Source organism: Asterias rubens, chromosome 16, assembly GCF_902459465.1.
Source record: "Asterias rubens chromosome 16, eAstRub1.3, whole genome shotgun sequence".
In the NCBI taxonomy this organism is placed as follows: Eukaryota; Metazoa; Echinodermata; class Asteroidea; order Forcipulatida; family Asteriidae; genus Asterias; species Asterias rubens.
The window spans coordinates 13,030,972-13,051,911 of record NC_047077.1 but is presented as its reverse complement, the minus strand read 5'-3'; the positions used below and the strand labels follow the sequence as shown (position 1 = coordinate 13,051,911).

Below are 20,940 nucleotides of genomic sequence, written 5' to 3'. Positions count from 1 at the left end.
AGATACAAATAGGAAATTTACAAAAATGCAACTTTAAACAAATGAGTTTTCAACAGGGACTTAAAACATCGTTAATAATTAGCTTGACGAATAATTATGCACATGAAGACTATAGTAAAGAAACGGTGCGGCGTAAGAAAAAGATCTGAGGCCATACAGAACTGAAGAAGCTCTAATACACCAAGGTTACGGGCAAATTCAGATGGTTCAATGACAGACTGGGCAAAATGTACGGTTTGCGAAGAAATCTTTTTTTTTGTGAAACGAGATCGCAAATTGAAGATCTCAGTTTTTGAGTACTTCAAAGCAAGTTTATTAGACAAAGCCCAAGTTTTGACATTTTGAATGCATATTTCAACTGTTGCAATGGCAGAAGCGCAATCAGCTGGATCAAATGAATGTTAAGCTGGGTGTCGTCATCAGCGTAAGCAACACTAGAAATACCATGGGCAGCAATGAGGTCTTGCAGGAGTGTACTGAACAATATAAATTCAAGAGGACCAGCTACAGAAATACTCGGAGAAGACAAGTTTTTTTTTCTCCAAAATTACATCATCATCAGTCGAAATTCTTACGTTCGGAGAATTTGTTTTAGCAAAAAGTGAAGGCGAGGGAAAGAAAATTTACATTTGGTCCAAAATCGGGCCATGCATATTTTAATTTCGGTATTTATGAATTTCGTTTTTGACACCGAATAGGCTGTCATTCTTTTTAGGGGTCAACATAAAGAGGTCATACTTTAATAGGAGATTGCAGCGTGAAAAAGCGTTTGCACCAAATCGCTAACCTCTCTGCTGAGTGGAAGGTAACGATCCCAACTTACATAAAATCGATGGAAAATGCATTAGGGACCCGTTCTTGCCCCTCATAGTGCAGGAGACATTCAGTAAATCAGAAGTGACATTTTCGCTCAGTTCAAGAACACCCTTGTCTTTAGAATGTTATTGTTGTAGGCATTTTTTTTTATGAACAACTGTGCTGAGGTGTAATTTAAGTGACTTTGTATTTCATGCACGCAATTTTAGGCAAAACATTGCTCATACCTTTTTTAAACAACTTTTTTTTTTAAACAAGCTGCACAATAATGGACTTTGTCAACATGGCGCCAAATAAACTAAAAGTTACACACGCGTATTCTTCCACATTCTTTACCAACAAGCACGCACTGGAACATGTCTTCTGTCTCACCGCCACTGCCCCAAATAGCCACGTTAGACTTGATTAATAATGAACTATTAACTATTAATAACTGTGAAATAATATTGTTACAGTTTCTCTTTTCCCTTTTTTTCTATCATAAATATCGACCACCGCCGCATGTGGACAATAACAGTTTTCCGTTTTAACACGTGGAGCGTAAAACGAATAACGCACGACTTACGTCATAACCGTGAGATTCTACATTTGGCGGCAAAATGTATTTCGGTATTGCATACATGTAAGTCATGTTTTCGTTCATGCGGTTTGTTTTTCCCGTTCCCCCCCCCCCCAATTTTTCCCTTTTGTTCTTTTCTTTTTACATATCTTGGCCGAGCGTTCGTCGGGGAGAGGTCAAGCTTACTGTACTCAATCTATTGTGCCTTTGATTAGCAGAGTGTGAATTCGATTTATTACTGAATTGTCGTTTGTGCCCTTGACAACCATGTGCACAATTTCTTTTGTGGGAGTGTTGGCTCTGAAAAGAACCGGTGTGCTCTCTTCTTTTCGAACAGTATATATTCTGTTCATCTTTAGGATAAGACTCGGTTCGTCTTTACGTTTTCATATGATTGTTATAACAAAAAGTGAACTATTTATTGCGTACTGGACTCAAGCTATTGTGCGTCTGAGAGTGTCCTTGAGCAAGGAACCAATATTATTGTTTCGCCCTTCAGCTGGAACGTAAAGCCGTCTGTCCCGTTTGTTACGGTATGTTAATGCACGTCAATAAGTTGCAGTTATCGTAAAGAGATGGGGGTAATTAATCACTCAATAACACTCCTGAAGCCCATTATTAGTGCATCTGAAAGCACTAAAACGTGTGTAATAAGTTTTTTTTTTTTTTTTTTTTTTTTTTTTCATTTTTGCCACTTCGATGACCTCTAAGTCCAAAATGTTCGCAGATTTGTTATAAAAAAAAATTGGGATACACCAAAGGTGTCCCTTGCCTTTAAGACACATTCGGCACAAGAAGTGCAAACAATAGTTTGTACATGAATACCATTGCCAGTTCTAGTTTAATTTTTATCAATGCTGCCAAGGAAGCTGTCCATCCAAAACATTCAAGCTCGATTTAAAGTACGGATTCATAATGTCTGCAATTGGCTTCACTATCGCGATGTACTAATTGAATAATACATGTTGTTTTGATCCTTTCCTATTGCGCTCGTTATTGGTTCTACTCGTCGGGATGCTAAATGACGTCATGGGTCATCAAAAGGTAGTGACGTGTAACTTCGTTAGACCTAATCATCAAACGGGAACATGGTGTTTAATTTCCGGAGGGTGGATGCTACAATCAAATTAATGTCAGTCTCAAGTGCGACCCCCCCCCCCTACATCCCACCCTCTCCTCTACCGCTCACCCCCCCCCCACCCCCACCCCCTTTGTAATAATGTGATCGTGAGCACAACCTACAATCAAACTCAAGAACTATTATGTACCTGGAGAAGAAGATACATTATAGACACGAATATGACTGGCCATAAAAATAAATCATCTCGCCCTTTTGTTTTCGATACGCTCCTTAAACAGAATTGCTTTTTGTGTTCCGGTGAATTGCGCCTGATCAAGTCGTGCGTAATAAGTTGATGAGAGCACGTGTTCTGTGCTCTTCAGGCACGGACAGGCGCCACGAGTCTTAAAAAAAAAAATGCGCTGTTTAATTTCTCGTCTGTTTCACACCTATCTGTTTACTGACTCTTGGTCTGGACACATTTTGCTGAGGTGAAACAAAAATGCTTTGGTCGCGTTGCTGTGGGATATTTGAACCCACGACTTTGAAGGACAGCTGAGTCCGGTATGAATGTTTTTTATATTAATTTCAGTTAATGATTAATAAACTCCTCTTCATTTTCATACACAATTTTCATTGTAATTAGTTTATAAACACCAAGACGACAGAATATAAGGGGCTAGTTTAAGTTTATTTTTGTTAATTGCCAAGAAACCAGTTTGTTCAAAAGTCAGGTGAATAAGAAGGTGATTTGATGAAAATATCTTACCATAAAAATGACTATAAAGCATAACTTATAGTTGCATTACGATTTTTTACGTGGGTGGCAGTGGCCGAAAGCGTAGCAACATCTTGTAAATATGGACAAGGTGCTACATTATATTGTTCTTGTAATTCATTAAATCTTCAAAACAAGTATGGAGTAATTGTATTATTCATTCACCTTTTTTTCAATTCAATTCAATTCAATTCAATTCAATTCAATTTATAAATAAATCTTTAGTTCCGTATTAGTGGATGAAGGAGAATAATAAACAAATTTAGTAATCATGATTTGTTAAGTTAAAAAACAAAAACTGGTCAAGAAAGATAGTTAATGAAAACGAAATGAAAATTATATAATGTAATGGATACGGAGCAAACCAATATGGGGGCATTTTACATAAGCCAGTGAAGCTTGTTTTGAAATGGCTGGAAACAAGTTTGTGTATGATTATTAATTGTGTTAACAAGGCCACTCTAGGTAAGGGGCTACAAGAAGGAAATGATTAAACATTAAAATAACACAGGAGAGGAGTTAAAAAGAGATGCAGTACTTGGAATAAAGCTGTTGGAATGACATTTGGTTCCTTATTGGTACGTGTGCTATATATAAGACCATTTTAATAGTCTTATTATTAAAATAATAATGTAATAATTTGTACAGACTTATGAAACATTCAATACACAAATCCTCATTTTAGGTGACCAATATGTTGGTCGTGGCGTACATGCTTCCTAGTACTTCCCTATAGCAAGCATACGTGCATGCAATTTTGCTTCCTGCGAGACGAGAGAAGACTATTATTGTGCCGGAACCATTATTCATAGAACTTTGTCATTATACGCCACTAGTCTTCTCTCAAGGGGGAAATTCAAGCTCGGAACCAGGGGAAGTGCACACGTCGGTGGGGGTGAACTTCTTGAAACAAGTCTCAATTCTCACGATCTGCTCCACTTTTAGTCACTTGGGTCGGCTTAAAGCGGTCAAATAGTTCACATGTGATTGTGATGTGCCGGTATTATTTCGTAGACTGTTGCATGGATACGGAACAGATTAGAGTGCGCCTTAAAAAGATGCCCGCGGAATTATTTCGAAATCGGTAGATAATGTTTGCCGTTATAAGTGAATGCGCTTCCGGTGATGCGCACGTTTAGACTTCGCGCACTCCCTTTGGGTCTGCTTTAATGCAGTGTTCCTCGTTGTTCAATTCACATAGTTGTTTTTGAAAATGTTCTCGGCTCAAAAATGTTTTCCCTAAAACGTAATGTGATTCAATTGTGGCTGGCTTGAAGGCAACACGTTTTTGTAGTTGGCAAAGACCAGTATTCTCACTTGGTGTATCCAAATATAACATGTGCGTAAAATGACAAGCATGTGAACATTTCGGTTCATTGGTCATCGATTTGCAATAGAATGGAAAAACACCATTGTTGTATTATTTTATGTGCTTTCAGATGCCTAATAAAAGGCTTCAGGCCTGAAGTTTTGTTGTTGTTTTTTGTGAGAAATTACCTCTTCCTCATAAACTACGTTACTTCAGACGGAGCAGTTGCTCACATTGTTTTAATAACATTAACAGTTCTCTATTGCTCGTTGCCAAGTAAGTTTTAGGCTAAAAGTTATTTTGTGTAAGTTATCAATAGTATCCAGTGTCTGGAATCGTGTTGAGCGAGCTCTCGACATTGTCATCAATGGTGAACAGCACTCGGACCTAAAATGAGTGTGCGTGAAGTTGTTTGAATCGCTTTAAATCTTAGTATGTGAATAACGCTCCTGGGCATCGAACATGATTGTCAAATACAGGGTATTCTTCATTTTCTCTGACTCAATTCAATTCAATTCAATTTAATTCAAACTCACATTTGAAATCAGTACACAATAATTGTTTAAGAAGCCATCGATAAGAAAAGCTCTTCTTACAAGAAGCCAATGATTGTGGTGAGATGCATGATTAAGATATCATAAACGAGAGACAGTGGAAAATAAATGAGAATCCCTGGGATTATATAATAAAAAAAAATAAAAAAACAAGAATAAGAATGTACGGACAGACAGTAAAAACAGAGACAGAAATGGTGAAGATAACAACGATGATATGATAATAACAACTGTAACAATAATAATATCAATAGGAATAATAAATTAAGTAATAAGACATAAGACAATACGGCACTTAAGCATTTTGCTGACAAATTCTTGCAACCAGTGGTGTTTTTTCTGTCATTATCCTCTTGCAACTTCGATGACAAATTGAGACCAAAACTTCACAGGTTTGTTATTGTTATCCATTTGTTGGGGTACTACACCAAGTGCGAATACCTGTCCTGGACAATTACCAATAATGCCAAGTGGCTCAATGGGTCAAAGTGTCGGGATACGTGTGAGATTCGTTCAAAGCCTGTTGCAAGGGTCGACAGAGATAACACCCTCTGTCCAGCATTCTAGTATCTCAGCTTGCAAATTTTAAAATTTGCATTTTGCCGTTTCTTGATTAATATCATATCAGCTGGTTTCACAACTGCAAAAAATAAACGCATGGCCTTTTGGGACTTGGGGTGGTCAACAAAACGCGGTTATAACACGTGAGCAGGTGAAGCTTTGCTGAAAGTGTCTCGGCCTCGCGCCAATGTGAAAGCAATTTTTTTTTGCAACGTCACCAGCCAGAGTTTTTACCAACCAAGGTTGGATAGTTATGGAAAGCCAACGCAAAAACAGATACCTACGGTTTGTAACAATGTTGCCTACTATGAACAAAAAATTGCTGCATTTAAGAGGTAACTATAATAAGGGAATGAACGTGTAGTGACGAGTTCTTAAACTGCCGTTTAAAACCGGCAGGGTCGTAGCCGTGCGATAAAGGCCAGAGCCTTGTGTGTGGTAGCGTTGGCTTTGAAAATGGTGTGCGCTCGACGTTTCGAACAGTATACTCTGCTCGTCTTCAGTAGAAGACTCTGCTCGTCTTTAGTTGTTCACGTCTTTAGTTGTTCACATTCACTTTGTGAATCTCATCTTTTTAAAATGGTCGTTTAAATTTTTAACTTTTTATCAGCTTTCTGTATCTAGATTCCTTAAATTATTTTACTGTGTAACACTCTGATTTGTATCAATTTTGTCTGGTCCATACTTTTATTGGTGTTCTTTTCCCGCGCCTTGAGGCGGATTCTTTCTGCTATTTTTTTTGCGCTTTATAAAGTTCTCTTTATTATTATTATTATTTTGTACCCACAAGTTTACTATTTATTTATAGTTTCTTCTTGTTTATCCCATCCATGCAAAGCTTCAAACAATACTCAGTGTTTCATGTCAGAAACAAAGCAACCAATCACGTGATGTACTTGTTGTTCAATAGAAATGCTGAACTCTGGGTCAATTATCTGATTCAATGTTTTATTAAAAATCGGCTGTCCATACCAACTGGGGCGGCTTATTGTATGGAAACAATTAACTCTTCTTGGCTTGATGAAAATCATGAGTCATTGTCACCAGTTGAACAATCAATGCATTGTTCCTTGCCGACTAATTTGGAACAAATGAAGCATTGTATTACTTGAAGTGAATAATATGTTTCATGTAGCCCAAAGTTCAAATCTTTAAAGGCAGTGGACCCTATTGGTAATTACTCAAAATAATTATTAGCATAAAACCTTTCTTTGTGACGAATAATGGGGAGAGGTTGATGGTATAAAACATTGTGAGAAACGGCTCCCTCTGAAGTGCCATAGTTTTCGAGAAAGAAGTAATTTTCCACGAATTTTATTTCGAGACCTCAGATTTAGAACTTGAGGTATCGAAATCAACCATCTAAACGCACACACCTTCGTGTGACAAGGGTGTTTTTTCATTCATTATTATCTCGCAAGTTCGATGACCAATTGAGCTCAAATTTTCACAGGATTGTTATTTTATTCATATGTTGAGATACACCAACTGTGTGAAGGCTAGTCTTTGACAATTACCAATAGTGTCCACTGCCTTTAACATTTTATAGAGGACGGTATACTTTTACCGCAACTAAATCAATACGAATGAAGGTAAATTGTGCAAAACACCAACGTTGAAGGTAAAAACAATTTTTCAAATAGGAAGCACCTTTCTTTTTCTGGGTTTTCTTAAATTAATCAATAGGCACATAAATAAATTGATCGTTATGTTCGCAACTGCATAGTGCCACATCTTGTTTGTTTCTTTTTACCGAGGTTGGCGTTTCCATCAGGGTGTTTATTTTTGGTTTTTTTTTTCTTTTTTAAACTTTTACTTTTAATGGTCAGGAACCATGACAAAAATTTAAAACTTTTCTTATAAAACACATAAGAATTGATCACGTGATATATTGTCGGGATCCCGACAAAAACAAATTTTGAGCACTTTATTTTACTGCTACTAATAATTGGCGGACTTTTTCGAGCAACGGCTCAAATGAAAGCTTGTAACTTTCTCGACCCCCATCAAAATACCTATTGAATTTTAAATCAAAATTTTTGGGTCAAATCGGCAACAAATCTGACACAGCATCTTTAAACAACACCCGTGTTTCTTGTATGCATACAAGTGATATCAATACATTAAACAAAACAAAATCATGTTTGCGTTTTTCCTGCTGACCAAATCTCATCATAATTTTGCACCGATAATAATTTCATTCTAAACACAAAAGGAAGCGAATTATTTGTGGAAAAACCTTGCAGTGATGAAAACCATGGCATCGAGGTTACAAAGTAATAATTTTAATGGAAGAACCTTCATATCCCAAGAAACCCGTTAACAACTGCGGAGAAAATGCAAAGCACATTTTTAAAATGGGTCAAATTTTGTACGACTGTTAAAATTGAGCTTGTCTTTGTGTTACTACTTGAAGACGAATGTTGTGTTTACACAACATACAAAAAAATCACCCCAGTTAAATCCATTAACGCCTATGGCAAACACTGTCAGAACCAAATGCACTCGCACTCCTTATACACTGACCACCATTTCTGAGAAGAAAACAAAACCTGTTACAGACGAACAAGAAATGGCAGCCGTTATGCAAGTTTTATTTATTGATTTTATTTTTTATTTAAAATCTTGAGACATACACAATAGTTACAAGTTGTACAGGGGCTGTGAAGGTTAAAACAAACGTATAAAAACTGTCATCAAAAGATGTGTAAAACCAGACCCCTGCCAACGATACAAATATAATGTTGACGATTTTGAGCGATCGTTTTCTTCAAAGATCCATCAGAACCCGGGGTTGGCAGTTCCTTTGTTCTACACATGCCATTCAGTTATAAGAAAGGCAGCTGGAACGGTGAACTGTGGTACTATTCTGGTTCTAATTAACTCTGCTGTGTTTATTATACGTTTTGTTTACTTTTGTTGTGTAGTACACTTTTTCATTAGCTTTACTATTGTTGTATAGCACACTTGTTCAGTAGCTGCCCTTTTATCGTTTATTACTATTTCCTTTTTAACTATCCACTACTTTTTTCTCCATTGTATCATTTCAAACTGGTGTGTTTTTGCACAAAGGAGGGAGGGGAAGGGGGGCAAAGAAAATTCCCAGGCAGGGGCAATAACGGTTTATTGTATTGTAACATATAGTATCGTATTGTATTGTTGTGGAATGCAGTCAGAGTATGATAATTATCATAACTGACAATTAGGTAACATATCATTATCCTGTTGTGGTTTTAAATTTTGCCTGATTTCATTTTTACCAATACTATAATAGTTTTTGTTTTTAAGCTTGCTTTACTTGCTATATAAAATATTGATCACTGTCTGAAAATCTGTAGTCTGTATTAAAATTAATACCAAACCTGTCCACACATTTGAGATTGTTGTGCATGCGGAACAAACTACGGCATGTAGTCTAGTTATGATCATTATTCCTAGACTGGCAATAGTCAATCACGCAAAAATGTATACACGCGATTTCACAAATTCTTTGGACCACACTTTTTTTTCTGTTTCTTCGGGGCACGGTAAAACCATTATTGTCATGGTTTTATTTATCTAATAATACTGTACGACCATTCAATGCCGTACACAGTTAATCACCACTTTGGTCTTAATAGGCCTTTCTAAAGAGAGTCAGAATTAAAAGCTTTAGCAAAACCTTAAATACAAATTACATCTTCACTTTCTGCCTAGAGTGTGTTTAATTTAATCGCAGATTTTATTTTGTGTACTTATTTCTTTTATGATGGGCTTGTCTGATTACGTTGCTAGGGCACTTCGCACGTCACGCATAATAACTTATCATTTGTAGTCAAAGTATCATTGTGTTTGGTCGGTGCCGTAACCGGTTACAGTAGTTAAAGCAAAAGAGAACTCTTTGCAGGTTTGTATTTTTCAAGAAACAAAGTTGTATGGGAAGGCGGAGCCCTAACTTTACAAAGAGATGTTTATGAGCAGGCACACTTAAAGGCAGCGGACGCTATTGGTAATTACTCAAAATACTTATTAGCATATTACCTTACTTTGTGAGAAAGGGTTTGTGTTCATTTTGTGGTGACTCTGAAAAATAATGGCAAAACAAATTTAGGCCCCAAACTTAGTGATATTTACGGCAGCTTTATGTATTTTTTAATTTTTTTTTATTTGTTATGTTTCATTCGGAGAAATAAGCGTGATATGCTTTATGAAAATTACACATGTAAAACATATTTTTAATTTCTATGGTTTTAATAAGCTTATTTTTTTAACGGGTTGGAAAGAATTAACACTTCAGAGCTAAAACTGTTGTCTTATGCTATTTTAAATTCCCGATAACACCCGAACACAGACTATCGCAAATGACGTTTGATTAAAGGAGCATATAAATTAATATAAATTATTATGGCTTTTTTTGTTTGTTTTTTTCTTTTCTTTTTTTAAAGAATCGTGGAGTTAGTTGAAACCAACGGTTTTTCAGAACCACCGAAAACATTTCCGCCATGCACAAATTTAACTCGTACAGTAAGGTTTGGTTGATGGCTGTGTTGCGTTTTCCAACACATTTTTATAAATTATCTTATTATTTTGTTTTCTCTTTTGTTCTTCTTTGTTTGTCACAATGAGTGTAAGGTTTACAGCCCCAAGCGTTAAACGCAAAGTTCCGCGGTATATACTGTGTACATACAGCGTTATACGTTAACCAGAAACACCTGTCTTAGACGTAAGGAAACTGTTGGTAATTGTCAACGACCAGTCTTCTCACTTGGTGTGTCTCAACATATGCATAAAATAACAAACCTGTGCAAATTTGAGCTTGATTGGTCGTCGGAGTTGCGAGATAACATTGAACGATAAAAACACCCATGTCACACCATGGTCACACGAAGTTGTATGTTTTCAGATGCTTGATTTCGAGACCTCAAATTCTTAAATTGAGGTCTCGAAATCGAATTCGTTAAAAATGACTTCTTTCTCGAAAACTATGGCAATCCAGAGGACGCCGTTTCTCACAATGTTTTACACTACCAACCTCTCCCCATTACTCGTTACCAATTGAGGTTTTATGCTAATAATTATTTTGAGTAATTACCAATAGTGTCCATGGCCTTTAAATACAAATCACGGTTTTATCAGTCATGTTGCCTTGGCTTGCTCCCTTCCAAAAAATCGAATCAATACAAAAATTACTCCATAAAAAAAAATACAAAGTATTCTGCGTAAACAAAAATGCGGTTCCTGAATTCACATGATAGTAATTTCGTCATCCAATTCTCGGTCTAGTTTAAACTTTCAATACAACCTGACACAGTTTTGAAATAATTGTCAGAAGGCTTTAATCTGAGCTGGTGAATATAATTTCATTAGACACTTTCCTCTTTCTATGCAATTTTTGTTTGTCACGATCTGTAATTCCAAAACCAACAACCGCTGATTTTTACTCAACATAATTATAGAGTATCAAACAACGGCTGCCCAGCTGCGTTGAACACGTATTGACTTTGGCAATTTTAATTTAGGTAGTGCTTGGTGGTACGTCCATTTGACATGTTGAATTCAACTCAATTCAACATTTCTTTCACACTCCTGTTCTCAATATACAACAAAAGATATTATATATATAAGCAAAATAAAAAAGCGTGTAAGATGTAGGTCTAGGGGAAATAGTTTACCTATAAGTTAAGACTCTCTTAATTCTGGTTTAGATAATTATATCTAAAAACCAAAAAAGTAGGATATTGGGCTGACAAAAAGCCAATGCTTGTAAGACAACATAGACGGGCATATTTAACAAACAAGGAGACAAGACAAAAATGTAACGAGTTGGCATAAACAAAATAGATTGTTTCAAAGATTAAAGGAACACGTTGCCTTGAATTCGAGTTATGTCTTTGAAAAGCGTTTATAACCTTTTGTTTGAAAATGCATGGTTAAAAAGATGTTGTAAAAGTAGAATACAATGACCCACACAAAAATGCCTCGAAATTTTAGCTTGTTTGGTCGTCGGAGTTACGAGATAACATTGAACGATAAAAACACCATTGTCACACGAAGCTGTGTGTTTTCAGATGCTTGATTTAGAGACCTCAAATTCTAAATCTGAGGTCTCGAAATCAAATTCGTGAAAAAATACTTCTTTCTCGAAAACTACGTCACTTCAGAGGGAGCTGTTTCTCACAATGTTTTATACTATCAACCTCTCTGTTACTCGTAATCAAGTGAGGTTTTATGATAATAATTATATTAAGTAATTATCAGTAGTGTCCACTGTCTTTAAAACATATCAGCGGGTTTGAGGTACAAACTGGAACAAATAATGTAATAGTTTAAACCCCTAACTTTTTCACACAAAAAAATGACAAGTCGTAAATCGCTGATTGATCTTCTCGTCTGGAAGACGTAGAAAAAAATTCTCTTTAAAAATGTATGACATTCCTTCATCGCACTTCTCTTCACACCGAGCAAGAAATAACCTTTAAATCGAGTCGTCACTCTTGGTCAGTTTTAACCTTGGGGCGTTTTCCCTCTAAAACGTGAGTACACATTTTCTATCGATATTCTCTTCTTAGATTGTTTCAAAATACTCGCTTTGAGAAGTTGACAGATGTCCTCAGCAACGAAATAAATCGATGATGACTTTAAAACGTGACGCTTGTAAAAATTCTTGATTTGCTGTAACGTCGTGTTTGTATCTACTTGTCAGGTGGTGGATTTTGCTTTAAGAAAACAGCATTGGGATACATTTGTTTTTTTGGGAGCACCGTGTGTGTGTGTCTTCTTGCCGGGTAGATGTTGTCCCTTATTGACCCCTTGCACGCGCGTCACACGCGACGACTGATGCCGTGCTCACCACGTTGGTGGGCAGTTAGGTTTACGTGTATTAACGCCGCGTTCGCCTAAAATGTGCACTTCACCACTGCATAACGCACAGAATAGAGTTTTATATAAAAACGCACAGTGAAACTGCCCACCAGAACGGCGCATTCAAGATTTTTCTGAAGATGACGTCAGGTGAAATGGGTCAATATAGATTTGTCTTGCTTTATGTCCCACTACCGCAGAGTAGACTTTCGGTATCCCGTATAATTTCTCTGTTCTAAAAGAACTGTCCTGCTTTTTAAGTACTACCTGGATGGACGGTAAAAAACAAATAGGCGGGACTACTATTTCAGCTTGTAGAGGGTTGCTATTTTCATTGGCTTCACTACAACGGAGTGAGTCCTTAATATGTCTCAATGTTTCGACTAGCTTGCTCTATTCATCGTCATCGTTTCTCCATTCCTATTATAAACTGCTCACAAAAAGTAAGGAAACTTTTTTGAATCCAGTATATTTGTTATTATTTAATACTCTCTTTGTATATGGTATATATCATTGCAAAGCTGAACTGTTCCTCTTTAAAATGATACCACAATTGCAATGATTACATGTTGCTGGACTTGACCACGTTAATGAGAATGAGACAAAGTCACAAATCAAATGTGCCAAAATTAGCAATTTTGTGTTACCGTGTGAACAATCAAATTGACACTGTAATTCAAACAAGCAAGACAACTTACTGATCTTAATCCACTTTATTGAGACAAGAAGTTTGGTATAGAGCAAGAAAACTTACTGATCTTAATACACTTTATTGAAACAAGAAGTTCGTAACGAGTGGATGATCCGAAGGCGTTGATGACAGCCTGGCACCTTCTTCTCATGCTGCACAAAAGTCTTGTGATGCGCTGATGATGAGGGATTGCGTTCCATTCTTCATTAAGGAACCTGGTTAGGTCAGCCACAGTTGATGTGTTGGTGGTTCTGGCGCGGACAGCGAGGCCAAGCTGGTCCCACATATGTTCCATGGGATTCAGGTCTGGACTGTTAGCGGGCCAATCCATCCGGTGCACCCCAACATTGTTCAGGTACCAGTCGGGCTCGATGGGGGCCAGCGTTGTCATCTTGAAAGATGGCATTTTGGTCCAAGAGTCTGCAAGTATGGGACTGCAATCGGCTGTAGAATATCGTCTTGCAAATACCCATCAAACAAGGTGTTTTTCAAGAGATAAGGGTTAACTGTGTCTGATGAGCTCACTATTGCAAATCTTTGTGTAAACCGTTAATGTTTCTGAAAAGCTTGATCGGTTTGATTATTGAGCATCACCTATTGACAATTTAGCACAGACAACGGTAATTTTGGCACATTTTGATTTGTAACTTTGCCTCATTGTTATTCGTGTAGCCAAGTTCAGCAACATGTAATCATTGCAAATGTGGTATCATTTTAAAGAAGAACAGTTCAGCTTTGCATTGATATATACCATATACAAAGAGAGTAATAAATAGTAACAAATATACTGGATTCAAAAAGGTTTCCTTACTTTTTGTGAGCAGTTTACAATTAAAGATACATTACACATACATTTGTTCCTATTCTTGGTATGTTTAATTCAATATTGGTTTTCACCTTGCTGATTTAAATACATCAGACAACCATAGTTGGCAAGGTATTGGACGAAGACAGTTGAGTACAGAAACAAACATTTTAATAACAATCATGTAGTACTCAACGATGACGCGAGAAAAAAAAAAACGTTTTAGCAGTCATTCAATAGGACACATACTATTTTGGCAGATTAACTGTTACCTGTATTGTTAAAGCATAATTTCCCTGCGCTTAAAAGGCTCATTGACAGAGGGCCATTGACATGAATGTGAAAATAAATTAAAATATGCTGCTCTTTAGTTTAAGAGTTCATTGCGAGAGGGGCACATTACGCCCACGGCAAATTCAGGGAAAGTATGAGAGATTTGGCTTTAATTATAAATGTGTTGTAATAAACACACGCGAACTGGGGTTATTGGATTAATATCCCCCAAGGACATTGTTATGAATAGTTCGTCTGTTTTAGCATAGGTATAACTTTTCCCCTTCATCTTTACCATAATCGCACCATTACCAAAAACCCATCTCACAAAGTCCTTTTTATGCGAGTGGGCCGACAGCATACACACAACACCCTCGACCTTTATAGTGCCATAGACAGCCAGCCGTCATCAATTTTTAACGACGATCTTTTTAAAAAATTCCAAGTGGGAATATTTTGGCGCAACAGTGCTCAAAGATTTCTCTGTCGGCGTGTGGCTTTTGACACAGTTCACTGCCTGACATCGTTGCTAATTCATCGGCTAGATTATAGCGTGATAAATATTACATGAGCGATGTCATGCTGCCGGTTAAAATAAGTGACCTTTAAAGACACTGGACACTATTGGTAAATACGCAAAAGTGATTGTTAGCATACAACACAATACAATACATTTCAACTAAGGATTTAAAAATAGAAAGCATCTTTTCGACAAGCGCTATTAAATGGAAGGTACAAGTTTGGTAATTACTCAAAACAAATAAATTAACTTAAAAACTGACTTGGTAACGAGCATTGTAGAGCTGTTGATAGTTATAAAACATTGTGAGAAACGATTCCCTCTGAAGTGACGTAGTTTTTGAGAAGAAATAATTGTTCAGTAAAGTATTTGATGTGCTACTTTCCAAATTGTTATGACGTTTTTGTCTTTGTATCCTTTTGTGCCTTTGTTATTTTTTATTGCCTGGATCGCCTTAACCAAACTGACGTTTGAACGACAATTTTTGACCTGTTTTAAATGTATCTAGGATACCAAGGAAAACATATTTGTCTTTGTTTCTTTATAATCTCGCGAGTAAGGCTATGTTCTGCATATCCCACAGGTCCTTCGCAGGAGTCTTATAATTACCCCCACCCCTCCCCTTAGAGACCCGATCTCTAACAGCAAAGTGGTGGCTGTTTCATCTTGATGCTTCTCATGAGTTCTCTGAATTCAGAATTCAGCTATGTGCTCCAACCACCATAGGGATTACTCTTCCTTTCACCTGCCAAATCTTAAGAAGTTCCCTGTCCGAGTCTTGGGACTTCAAGATCTTCTCCGTCTCCTTTGAAGATATCCCTATACATCACCCGCCACGTGTATGAGATGACACCTTCGTCTTATAGAGGCACTGTCACAGTATTCTCTCTTGGTGTATCCCCACATAATATCACAACAATAACAATATGTGGACATTTTGACTCAATTGATCAGTTGCAAGCAAAAAGGTGAAAGAAAAAACGACTTTGTTGCACAAAATGTGTGTGCTTTCAGAGTCCTTAAAACGGCTTCAAGGCTGAAAATCTGTTAATATTTGAGCGAGAAATTACCTCTTTCTCAAAAACTACGTAACTTCAAGAGGGAGCCGTTTCTCGCAAAGTTTTATACTAACAATAGTTTTCGGAACATAGGGGTATCGGAACATGGGGTTGTCAGAACAGGGTTGTCGGAACATAGGGTTGTCGGAACATAGGGGTGTCGGAACATAGGGGTGTCGGAACATAGGGGTGTCGGATCATAGGGTTGTCGACTCATAGGGTTGTCGGAACATAAGCTTGTCGAAACATTGGGTGTCTGAATAAAAGGGTGTCTGAAAAAAAAAGAGAAGTCACCCCGCATCAAGTTACCCAATTGCCCAAGGCCAGAAGGTTGTTCTGAATTAATCATTGAACAATTAAAGAGGAAGCTTCACAATTCCAACGTTATATAGCATTAGTGACGCTCTTCAACATGATTGTAAATATTGTATATAATGATTGCCACTTCAACATGAAACCCATAGCATCTTAATTATTCAAAAGTTTATAGATACATCAGGCTGATCTACCCCCGGGTGGGGGATCCTAAGGGACACCGGGTAATGATTTTACCTTAATGTCACGTGATTGGAAATTAACAGACCATGCTCAGTATTTTGATTGGGGGATCGGTTTGCCCTTGGATGCAAATGCCGTGACGTGACGTCTGGGTGGGTTTATCTATAAATAAACAGGTGAACGAAGGTTCGTTAGCAGCCGCAAGGTTCAGTGGTTTTAAACAAACAAACTTTGATCACTATATAATCTCTTAGGGTGCCACGAGAACCACCAACACAATGTCGATGCGTCTAAATGGGTCAATTCACCTCAATTCAATTCAATCAACATGTATTTCCATGGTAAAATAAAGGAGAATAGTAAACAAGTTAAGTACAATCATTTAAGTCAAAGATAGCCAAGGATGGGTCAGAGTAAACAAGTTAAGTACAATCATTTAAGTCAAAGATAGCCAAGGATGGGTCAGAGTAAACAAGTTAAGTACAATCATTTAAGTCAAAGATAGTCAAGGATGGGTCCAGAAAATAATTAATGAAAATTGAAATGAAAAATTGTTATGTAATGGATACGCAAACCATTATAAGGGCTTGTTTTGATGCCTGACAACACAGACCGGAAGAAATGACAGCACAAACAAAAGCAACATACAGAAGAAAAAAAAATATCAACATCAACACTCTTAGGGTAACGGTTTATTGTAGGTGATTTGGGGTTGAACAAAGAAAAATCGACCAGAGTGGGACTCGATCCACTAAAGCAAAAGTAGTAGTAGTCCCGGCCGGTGTTCTACCTTCACACAGATATAGTAAGTCAATAAGCGGGACAGTTCTTTTCGCTCCTAAAATCCGAGAAGACTCCCAAATTCCGAACACTACTTTTTTTATTTTTTTTTTTATTTTTTTTTAATCTTTAGACATACACAATATAATAGATGTTAAATTTGCATCGGGGATAAAGAATATTAATTTTGGTTTTTACCCATACACCGATGTGTGTTAGCACTGTATACTCAGTACTTTCCCGAGTCCTGTGAAAAAATATCACAGGCATGTTACTCGGGTGGGATTCGAACCCACGACCCTTGCAATTCTAGAGCAGTGTCTTACCAACTAGACTACCGAGATTGCCCGGCAGCTAGAGGCAGTTCGAATCCTATGTTTTGGCAGCGGGTACCGCAACGATATAATAGATGTTTAATTTGCATCGGGGATAAAGAATATTAATTTTGGTTTTTACCCATACACCGATGTGAATTTAACATCTATTATATCGTTGCGGTACCCGCTGCCAAAACATAGGATTCGAACTGCCTCTAGCTGCCGGGCAATCTCGGTAGTCTAGTTGGTAAGACACTGCTCTAGAATTGCAAGGGTCGTGGGTTCGAATCCCACCCGAGTAACATGCCTGTGATATTTTTTCACAGGACTCGGGAAAGTACTGAGTATACAGTGCTAACACACATCGGTGTATGGGTAAAAACCAAAATTAACATACACAATAGTTACAAGTTGTACAGGGGCTGTCAAGGTTAAAACAAAAGTATAAAACTGTCATCAAAAGATGTGTAAAACCAGACCCCTGCCAACGATAAAAATATCTCTACTCGGCGGTAGTAGAGTAAAAAGCAAGCCAAGTTCTTAAAATAAAAAAAATTACCTGGCACGTAGATATCCACATGGTGTTACCGCAAACCAAATATATATTTACACCTAACCACATCATAGGAGAGCCTTGCCAACATAATAATTATAATTTTATCGAAGTCTTATATAGTGCACGTATCTACCAAACAAGGTACTCAGGGCGCTGAGTATATACAACCAGAAATATACCAGAGAAAAGCATGGCAGGATTCTCTGGGCGTACAAGAGCTATTGTGGGCATTTTAATTATTACGTAGCGGGCTTAGCCCCACAAAGTTGTTAAGAAGAAGGGTTTAACAAAAAGCATTTTTATCATAGGACAAGACCTGAGGGAAAGCCCCCAATTTATCTCTACTAAGCTTGTCTGTTTGTGGTACACAACCTGCCCACCAGATGCCATTAGAAATTAGTTCAATAACTGTGGCGAACGTTGTGTAACTAACTTTCGTTCTATTTCTGATCCTCTTATTTTTTTAGTCCAGCTTCAAGCACCAAAAACTCAACACAATGAATGGTCTTTGTCATCTTCTCGCCGTGTCTGCGGTCCTATGCTTGCTCCTTGCACTGGCATCAGGGTACCCTCTCCAACAGGCCGCTAATACGGACGGCCTGACAGAAGAAGTTATGGAACGCCGGTCGGGCAATAGTGCACAACATCTCAGTTTTGACGATCTCTTAACCATCTTAGACCGCTACGCAGACGACAGACAGAGTAAGTTTTTTAAAACAGCTTTGATTTGTTAATCGTTTAGGGTTTTGGGTACGTTTTGTACGACAAAGGTAATGATTTAAGAAAGATTCCCTTACTTGCTGAGGTGCTGTAGTTTTTCGTGAATAAAATAACAGAGCAGGAAGTATATGAACCGGGTTAACCCTTTTTTTTTATCCGCTCACTAAAATGAACATTGCAGAGTTGTTGGTTTGCTAACAAAACAGTGGCTGGCAGTGTAAGGTTTTGATGTAATCCATCATTTACATGACAAACACGTAGAAATTTGAGATCGATTGGCCATTCGGGTCACGAGAAAATAGTGAGAAACTGGTAAACACATTTTTCATGACATCGACTAAAAATAAAAATAAAACGCACACTAAGCAATAAACTACAAACGGGAAATTAATTCTAATATATTTCTCGTCAGATAAACTTGATAAGAAATGGATAACACTACTAGTATGACATTTCAGACAGAAATGTTGAAAAGATTTTTTTTTCTACTATCGTCATCATTAAACCGTGTAAGTTTTGTGTAAATCTGTGATATTAGACGATTATGTAAAACATGCATTACCTCATGTTACTACTCAACACGGATTTACATACATTACACTCCCCAAGTCTAGCTTATAACCAAAGATGACCCATTTCAAAATGCGTCTTAATAAAATAATGTGTAACAATAACACATTCTAGCGGCGTAGGACGAAGCATTTAAAGTTAAGGTTTCTTAAAGTGTTCCCATGGCAACGGCAGAACAAAACAAATAGTCTATTTAAAAAAAAAGACAATTGCAGAATTAAACGTTTGACATTGACTTTGGCAAATGGACTTGAAAGCGTGGTTCGTTGTAAAATCATTACTCTACTTTAAAATTCACTTAATGGAGGTCATCTTGTGTTTGCTTTCTAAGAGTTTTGACAAGGTATGCCATATTCTGGTCTCAGTGTTATTAATGGTTTATTAAATAACACCATTTCCAAGGCAACTGAATCTCAAATTTTTGGCAACGTTGACCTTATTTGATTTACCAAAATACAGTTTCCCTTGCGGTTTATTACTTGAATTACAATTTTGACAAGGAAAACTGCACATTATGTAACATTGTCATCAGCAACCGAAAACAAACATTGGTTACTCGCAACGCAATGCCTTTAGCAAGCATAATAAGATGAAGAACTTGAAGAACAAAGCAGGAATATTTAGGTTGTGCACTGGTAACAAAAGTTGTTTCTTACAAGATCAAAACAAAGTCATAACTATAATTTAGTTACTGAGTATACAGTACTAACACAAATCGATGTTTACGTGTAAGAAGCAAAATTAACAATAATTTATGAAACCGTTATAAGATGAATTTTTCCCGACGACGCAAAAAAGAGGGGGGGGGGGGGGGCATCCAGTAAGCTTGGACACCAAACCAATAACAAACATTTGTCATTCTCGGTTGCGGAGGTTGCGAGTTCAACCGATCGAGTGGGCGTTACGTAGGCCAACATTACTTTCATTAGTTGTTACTTTCGTAAGTGTTGAAAAAACCCTGATTAAAAAAAAAAAAAAAAAAAAAAATATATGCCAACTGATATGGGACAACAGCAAATTTGTTCCTTCTTTGCATTGATTTCTTGTATTTTATTTTGTTTTATTTTATTTTGTTTTAATTTTTTTGAGAGAGAGGGGGATAATAAAAAGAGATTGCGCGCCCATACATTTGAGGAATGAACTTGGATGTCTAAAATTACACAATAGTTTTTATACCTAGCTTTGATTCGCCATCAAAATGTTTTCATTCCACACGAAGGAAGTCGGAAGCATGCCAGTCTTCATCATATTGAGCTTTTCAATGCTCTCCTTCCGGTTATTTGATTAAAAAATCGTGCTGTGAAACTGCTCACCATTCATCAGAAAATAAACGACGATAAAAAAGGGGAAGATTTTATTGAATAGGCAGCGTCCACAACTCCACAATAAACCTCTTTCACTGCGATTCCGCCGACTGGTTCGGATCGATAACTATAGAAGTCATATTGGTTGTCAAATGCGGCTTTTATCTAAGACACGGGGACAGGGTTGGGTTACACTTGCATGCGTCTCAAGTAGATACAACAACATTTTGTAAGACAATGTGATACATGAAAAACATGTATCAAATTGTCTTAACGAATGTTGTTGCTGCAAAGGTTTATAAAGAAAATTCAGAGATATCAATGTATTTGTATATTTTTATTTCACAAGAGCGGTATGCCTCCATATTGCA

General features: G+C 37.1%; 1 long non-coding RNA gene across 1 annotated transcript in view; it reads left to right on the top strand.

Annotated features, from left to right (window-relative positions):
• The window catches only part of LOC117300842, a 54,441-nt gene that overhangs the window by 7,652 nt on the left and 25,849 nt on the right, over window positions 1–20,940 (top strand). The window contains exon 2 of the long non-coding RNA XR_004520226.1: window positions 18,443–18,677. This is a non-coding gene — a long non-coding RNA (uncharacterized LOC117300842). The remainder of the gene's footprint in view (window positions 1–18,442; window positions 18,678–20,940) is intronic.